Source organism: Pollicipes pollicipes, unplaced genomic scaffold, assembly GCF_011947565.3.
Source record: "Pollicipes pollicipes isolate AB1234 unplaced genomic scaffold, Ppol_2.1 Scaffold_7231;HRSCAF=8579_pilon_pilon_pilon, whole genome shotgun sequence".
In the NCBI taxonomy this organism is placed as follows: Eukaryota; Metazoa; Arthropoda; class Thecostraca; order Pollicipedomorpha; family Pollicipedidae; genus Pollicipes; species Pollicipes pollicipes.
The window spans coordinates 43,303,304-43,311,940 of NW_023597034.1; the positions used below are offsets into that span (position 1 = coordinate 43,303,304).

At 44.9% G+C, this 8,637-nt stretch overlaps 1 long non-coding RNA gene across 1 annotated transcript; it reads right to left on the bottom strand.

Moving 5' to 3' along the window:
* Positions 1-496: 496 nt before the first annotated feature.
* Positions 497-4,701, bottom strand: LOC119110449 (uncharacterized). Its single transcript, XR_005095492.1, has 3 exons — positions 4,686-4,701; positions 4,109-4,333; positions 497-975 (listed from the first exon to the last, which is right to left on the bottom strand). It is a non-coding gene; the product is annotated as an uncharacterized LOC119110449 (long non-coding RNA).
* Between the last annotated feature and the right edge of the window lie 3,936 nt (positions 4,702-8,637).

Sequence of the window (8,637 nt, forward strand, 5' to 3'; positions counted from 1 at the left end):
TGACCACAGGTGGACGGGTGCGCAAGGTTCGTGACGCAGGCGGCGCATCAGTCGGCACAGGAGACTATATCCGGCGGCAGCCCCGATACGGGCGAGTTCGCCCAGGACCTCACGAGCTGGGCAGCGCGCCTCGCATGGACGATCATTCAGCCGCGCTGGTGGTCTTCAACGGCCGGCGTGTCCTGTTATTGACCCCTCCCCCTGCACCCACTGGACACGCACCCGCCGAACCGCAGCGCGCGCCTGGTCGCCTCAGGTGCGCCGCCCGAAGGCGCTCGACTGCGGATCCGAACCCGATACACTGCGCTGATGACAGCAGTGATGATGCGCTGCATTGATGACGGGAGCGAAGTACTGTCTACTCGACACAGGCGCCGCGATGGGCTGGCGCTTGCCGCCGATGCCTACATGGTGCTGATGATTCGTATGCCAGGAGATCGGTAGGCCAAATGTCTATAGATTGTCAGTTTATAGCAGTTATACAACACGTTTTTTACACAGTTTTCATGTTTCATGCACAGAATGGGCTACCACAGCCCATCACAGACAGCAGTGGCTAACTTTTTTAATAAGACTCGTTCGCGCTATCCCTTGATGTTAATGACATGGCGTTTTTTACGCACAGAGCAGCACATCGTGCCGCAAATAGGTGAACAGATAGCAAATCCAGTCACCTAAAATGCAGGCAATCACTGTTCACTAGGTACACCAGCAATTGTTACCATCAAATGAGCTTCGGAGGAGACAGATAGTCCAACGGTGCCAGCCGCTGATCTGTTCACCGCCTCGTTGTGTGTGACAACGCCGTCTCCCTGGTAGCGGCTGGTGACACCATCACACACTGTTCCTTGGGGATCATCCGTCGCTGTCCAGGTAAGAAGGCTCTTGTCGGCGCTCGTCTCGGCGACGTTTGCACTGATATAAAGATAAGGCGAACACGAACATCGCCAGCAGGTACCCCATCAGTATCAGCGACTAGAAAGCAGAAAGGTTATGTGAATTGTTGCATCTCATTATCGTCTTTCATGTTTCACTGCTGCTTGGACAGCGGTCTCTGTCTCGACCATTTCGACTTCACAACTCCTTTCGTATGCTGCCAGCCACTTCATTTATCCCTAGAAAGATGATAAGCTCTTTTTCCATGCGAGGTGCTGTGGTTCAAAAACTCAAAATCACCATGTGACGTAAGACCACCGACAGAAGCTGTTTGAATAGTTTAGCGTGCATTTATTTTCCCTTTGTGGTCATACGTTCAAAGTGAAAAAGAGTGTGTAATATTTCAAACGATATAAAATGAATGCAAATTTAAGATCCCTAACATGTTGTCAAACTAAGTACGCTATTGTCAGACGTCTCACTTCCTAAAACCAGTGAGGGGGGAAGACTTAGCCGATAAGATTGACTAAACTACTTCCAAAACTTGATTTTACCTGGATTTTGGCCACTTCAGGTTGCGTTTACGATGCTAATTTGCGTTACAAGTTATTCCACAGATTTAAAGATGGTTTTGCTCAGCAGACATGTCTTATTTTTTCAAAGCGATGTGAAACTAAATTTTTGCAAAAAGTTAGAGTAGGGCGCAACTCAAAGAACAAATATCTTGGTGATATGAGCCCTTGTGATCAACGTAAATAGACGTCATTCAGCGTTCATCGACGGTGGCTCGACGTAAAAAAAAGAATGGTTTTATATAGGATGGCGTCGCCGGGCACATATGGGCGGGAGCCTATGGAAAATTGTCGAATACACTACCACTATGACCTGCATATTACAAAAAAGCTAAACTTGCTCGACCTTCTCAACAGACATGGTGATAAGTGGAAGGACAACGTAGAAAAAGACAAATGACCGAATGGGTGTGCAGAATGGCTGCATCAAAAACCTGACAAGTGTTTTGACACGTGTTGGAAGTTGCTGGACGTAAAAGTTCTAAATCGTGGTGTCGTGGTTCTAAATCGTGTTTCGGAGTCAAAAACTGGGAGCTCTCATGGTGAGAATGATCGACTTTCGGTGTACCATGAGATAGTGGTTAAACATCGCCATCAAAAACACTCTATGGCTTCTCAGAGAGTAACACTTCACGCGCATCACAAATGAGGAGACCGGCATGTACAGCTTCTGATTCCCAGTCACATGAACGTAGACGTGCTAAATAGCCCTTGCTTTCCATAAGAATGGATGCACAGAGCACTGAGTGAGTTCTTCCGATTGTGACAAGTTCCCGGTTAAAAAATACATCGGGCTGCAGAGGTCCAAGAAAGATGAAATAAACAGACGGTGTCGATGTGGAGCTAACGATTATGCAAAGTGGCTCAACTTACAGTTAACCACGGTTTACCCGACAGTGATAAGCGTATTTTTAACATAATCAAGACTGCGTTGATATCTAAATGACCATTCAGTCGCCAACCGCGGTCAAAAATAATGCTAGTCGTCCGTGATCTCACATGCGTCAAATCATTACCGTGCAGAAGACGCCGCTTTGAGTCCGAGAACTGCTGTCTTGTCAATACCAGCCCAGAGCGCTATGTCGCTACCGCTATGTCGCTACCGCCGCTACCGCTACCGCGAGTTCACGGGGTTGACCGGGATGAGCGGTGGCCCCAGCAGAACGGAACCACACCGCATACGGTATCAGCGTGTTTGTTCTTCGATGTTTGCAATACACTAATGTGTCAAAATGTTTGTGAAATAAATGTTACGAAAGCTTGACGCAAGATTTGGACAAGAAGGTATGCAAACGTAAATATATTATCCCGAAATAAACGAAATGTTGCACTATGCCTTCGATTTCTCCTCTACGACGCTTACCTCAGTGGCTCTTTTCGAGGCGTACTTTGACTTTTGAAATGGGAGCACCATGCGATCCATGTGATCGCACTAGCCCAAACTTCAACATACCGACTTCTCCATAAGAGGCCATTGCCCGCTGGGCCAATCACAAACGTTATTTTGTTTGCACCAGTAGAGGCGCGCACGGCCACTGCCATGATGACAGTGGTCGCGACTACAGGAAAGAAGTGTAGTAGCACTGCAAAGTGCGGTTACAGGGCGTCGACAGCATAATTTGGACTAGAAAATAATTGAAATTAATATCCTTATTATGTCTTGACGATGCTGCCGTGGCGCTACCCAGTGCTATTACAGTACGCAACTTGTCCTGAGCTTCACTAGAGTATGTTTTTATATATGCCCCAAACGTGACACACTCTTTAAGACTGCCGTGCTGCGGCATCTCACTCACCCGCCCTCAAGAACCACGTCCGCATGGACAAGTCAGCGAACCTCGAACAGCTCCATACCACCTCCATATTGAAGACATGACGCATCGCCACAGGCAGTCGACCGGATAATCAGGCAGCAGACTCAGCTGTTGCGCACGGCGAACCGCCAGGTGACCATCGAGAGCACCATTCTCTGCCACGATTTGGCGGGTGTGGAATCGCTCATGACCATAGACAGACGGATAGCGACAGCGATGCACTGCTGTCGCTGATCGTGTCTTGCTACTCAAGTGGCAGTCGGATGCCACCACAAACACGATTGTGCGACAACGGCAGCTGTCACTGTTGAAGGAAACATTGGCAAGCTTTTAAATGGGCCACCATGTGCTCGTAAAAGCTGCCGCATATGGCCGTTAATGTTTTTCTTTCTCTATCCAGGTGTTCTGAAGCGAAATATTCGTTACTCATTTGTAGGCTAACCCAAGGCTGACCTAGTGTACGAGGGAGTTGGCATCGCAAGAACTTAGGCAGCTGCTGGAGAATATTTGGCACAAAATGAACGTGGTACTTATAGTGATGTGTGTAGGTACACAGCGTTCCAATAGTTGATAGAAGTCTTCCACATTTCCTTGGCCCAGTATTCTTGAACGCAACCTCCCTCCAAAGGGATATAAAATAATATAAAGTTGCAACTCTTTCCTCTGGTGATTGACAAACAATTTCGTCTATCTAATTGGTTCAGACAAGGCCTATCCTATCTCGTGTGCATTCGTGAAGTAGATTACGAGCTTGCTTACGGGAATCGGCCTCCTGCATGAAATAAACATAAATTCAATGCATGAAAATGGGGCTAACATATCACACCACAACATTGGCATACTTACTTCATTCAAGTAAGTCTCTTTCTGAAGATCTATCGCTCTCTCGTTTGGAGTTTTGCTTTGTTTCTCGTGCGTACTCATACTGAGCGGTATTGCAAGTTCGTTGTCTTCCAATCATGTGGTCCACGTTCTTCCTTATGACGGCTGCACCTGCAATGCGGCATTATTTCTTCGAAGGAAGTTGCATGATGCTCTTCATATTCATGTATCGTATTGGCCGACTTCGGTCTGAAAACGCACTGCCCATCAGCTGAGTGATAACATGCCGTGCAGACTTGTTCCGGCTGCCCACCCTCATTCCGCCCTCTGGAAGCGTGTACATTGTACAAATATGAGAGGAAAATAAGTTAATAACTAGGTTTCAATGGTTCTATCCCCAGGAGTACACTCCAACACAAAAATCATCTCAGGGCGCTCATATTGTCGGTCAGCATTGAAACATATGATTCACTGACATTTAAAGCTCGAAGTATCGATGACACCGCGGTGCAATTAACCAATATAGCTGAGCTAGTGCACCAGAGTGCTCCCATGCCTGATGCCTGACAGATGTAACCGCAGCTACCACCTCCGCAGATACCTATCAGCATGCGTCGAGGCAAAGAACATAGATCCCCTGCTGTCTTTTCAAGGTTTATTAATTGTGTTTCCAAGAATATGATCTCGGAAAATGTAACGCATGCGCTGTTGTGTGACTAAGATGCTCCGGTCCAGCTAGACTTTTGTACAAGCAAAAATAATGTATTTGTTGCACGATATCATGCAAAACTGTAATTTATGAAAAATACTAAGATATATCATATAAGTCATATTGCTGCACACACTTGCATGGGCCAAGAGATATCACGGGTGCACCCTGCAACCACGCCTTTACTGATACTCTGGTAGTAAAAGGTGGGATTCGGCAATCGCGGGAACGGTAGCTTTGTGATTTCCAGAATAAGCTTGAGAAGCAAGCTATCAAAATCAGAGTTGCTGTCATCAGTGAAGTACACTATATTCAGCTATAGCGCAAGTAAATTGTGAGACAGGACTAAAAACTACCAAACTTGCTAGAACTCTTGGACTGACTACGTGGTGTTCACCTATGCTATGGCCTGATACTCCCTCACTGACCTCTGGAACGTAGTGTAGGGTGATTCCTGTGGAACAAATATTACCAATATATTCAGCTCGCGTGACCTTTGTGTGCGTAAATATGAATAACTATATGCAGAATCATCTTGGACTCTTTCTTGAAGTACTCTGATATGCATACATGTTAATATATATGTATATATATACATATATACACCTTTGTATATATATATATATATATATATATATATATGTATCTCTCTCTGTCTCTTTATATATATATATATATATATATATATATATATATATATATATATATATATATATATATGCTGTCATAGGCTATAGTCTACCACTAGGCCATTGTTTTTTAATACACCATATAATACTATACATTGATATATATATATATATATATATATATATATATATATATATATATATATATATATGATTTAGACAGAACCAACAAAAACTGCACCGGCATGCTGGTCTCGTATGCAAACATCCTTGTGTAAAGCTTATGACCTCAACACCTCAGCGATATTATCTAACTGCTATAAAAGTTACTTATCCTAGCTTATTAGCAAATTCAGTGTCTGATTATCATATGCTCTTTTTGACACGGTTTATCTTTGGTTTCCTTGCTTTTTCCAACGTGGGCGTTTGGCTCGGACAAGCTTGTTTCTTTAGCTGTTGCATTCACCTTGCAATGATTCTCTTCTGTGCTTCGAAACGTTTACATTCAGCCTGAAATCAGTTCTTCTCTCAGTTTCCTTTGCCTGTTAGTTTTCACGTTCTGGAGCTCGTGAGTCTCAATTTATGCTCGTGTTTATCTGTATTTTGCAGCTGGTAGGTGCAGTGTAAAATAGTTGCATAAAAAAACAATAGCTAATCGCATTGAAGGTTCAGCTCTGCCAAATATAAGGACGGGTTAGAATCACGGAACTCAAAGCACTAGCAGACTTGGAGGATGATACCAGGCAATTGCCAGCTGTGAATCCGCCACAAATGTCGGAAACGTGGTGGCCTTCTCCGACTACAGATTTTACACATCCTATGCACAGTTCGGATCTCTACTTCTGAAGGAAGTGACCAGAATCAGCGTTCCACATCAACTCAATATCCATAAGTTCCTTATTTCCAGATCGCCAAATGCCACCAGTTGGTTACTCGGTCGCTGTCTGCGAACGTTTCAGGCACAATAAAGAAACGGGCACACGCCATGTGCTGCCAGCATCCGGCAGGTCTTGTTCATTCGTTCATCCATCCATTCGTGCATTCATTCATTCATTCACTCACTCATTCACTCACGCATTTATGCATTCGTTACGGCGATAATTTGTTTTCAGCGAAGATAACCGCTACGGTAAAACCGCACTCTCACTGGTTTCGCTGGGTTTGTTTTGGAGTCAATAGAGAGTCTGGCAGCACAGAAATATTGCAGTAGTATTTACAAGTGACAGTGACAAAATTAGGGAGATCTGGCATTTACAGTGGCAGCAAATACGGTCTTCATGAACGTTCGGGATGCGTAACAGCGTTCCAACTGCGGTGGAGATCTGGAGAGCAAGATTTGAAAGCTAGATGATCGCCGATTTGGTCTTGGTAGGCAGATCGTTGACCCATGGCAGAAGAAATGCTCACGTGATGTTTCCGGTTTATTTATTTTCACTACTTTGTTGCGCCTTATCGGCTTCGACGCATGACTAGGTGTCGTTAAGTCAGCAAGTACTATGACAACACTTATTAATGCTATCGCTTGCACTGAGGTTTGAATAAACGCTATCCCTAAGGTTTACAACTGCTTCATGAAGCGCTGACATGGAGCTCTTCAGACATTTGGAACAGCCATTTAATGAGGGCGAGGGAGGGGTCGGCTGCCACTCACTGATGTCCATCAAAGTGGCAGCGATTCAGCCCAGGGCTCTGCACACAAAATAGCTGACATGCCACGTTTGTTTCCCATGGTATGGGTTCCTGACAGGCAGCATATCACACCCGTTTCCTGTCAGGCGTCCCGGCAGCCAGAGGTCGGGTCGGCCAGGGGATCCCACCAGTGGCGCTGAATGCATCCCAAAATAATGCGGCACAAATCGTTCAAAGAGCCCCCACCGGTCAGCGAAGCAAGCCCGCCAGCACAAGAATCGACGGTTTTATGAACTCTTTAAACTCCATGCTGGGCTAGCGTTTTGCAAAGCAACATTAATATTTGACCGTATTGAGTTATAGCATGGTTTTCGCATTAAGGATGACCAGCTGTACGGTTAGGTGCGAAAAATGCAAACCACTAAGCCGCTAACAACAGAATTGAGGCAGAGGATTTGGGTAACTTTCCGCCCTTCACAGCATGTAACGTTTTTAAGTACGAAGTGAGACATATTACTAAACAAACGGCCTAACCATACTAGAGTAAACTTCACTACGAACTTTCAATGGCACACTCCGTGTGAAATTTGTATGAAAAGGTACGAGAATAACACAAATTTGGACACAGAAGCGACAGAAAGGAAAAGAGAGAGAAAAGGTGTAACATGGTATGCGGTCGTGGTAAAACTGTCGTACAGTAGCGTTGCGGTTTTTGCTGACCAACAGCATCGTGCAAAAGACGCCATGAACATTTGAGCGATAAAGATAGGCATGCAGTTGTGCAAGGACGGAGCCAGAAGACAGGTGGAAAAAGTTATGTTGAATGCCACGATTTCGCCGTAACTGTAGTCACCGCAGCCTGTATACCATGTGAACGTTATATGAAATGCGTACGCTTAAAGACATGTAACACAGGTCGGATCAGGTAGCATATAAAAATACACATACAGCATATTTGACAGATGTATCCACGATAGGCACGGTTTTTCAAGAGATGCGCTTTAGTAGGTAAGACAAAAAGCTATCAAGTGTTAGATAATCCAATGAACTCGATGTACCCTTGCGCATAGTACGCGATGCATGAAGCAGCAAGCCTGTATGTGATGTCCTATACAGGGCTTCTCAGTCGATGTAAGCCTTCGCATCCTTCATGAAGGTTTTCAGCAACCTATAAATGCGCTAAGTCGTTGTAGATGCGGTATGTTTTATTATAGCAGTTAGAAAAACCCGTTTGCTCTCAAGCTGAATCGGTGAGTATTAGAGAGACTAGTGACGAGAGGATGTTTCTGTTGACACTCCTGACTGTGTAGTGTGATTCGTCAGTCGGAGTAAACATATCGGCAAAGTCCGATCGACGATAATGACTTTACTTTCATTGGCTGGTTTCCGGTAACTGAAGCAGACTGAAGTATCTGAATCCCATTTGTATGTAACGTACCATTTGAACGAATGAACCAACCCTATATGAAGCGGCATGACATAATTCAACGGAGACCTTAAGCGATGTTCAAGTGAAAATACAATCCGGTATTCCTACACATGCTACTGACAAAAAGAACACAGTGGTGTCTTCATGATTGCTTCGG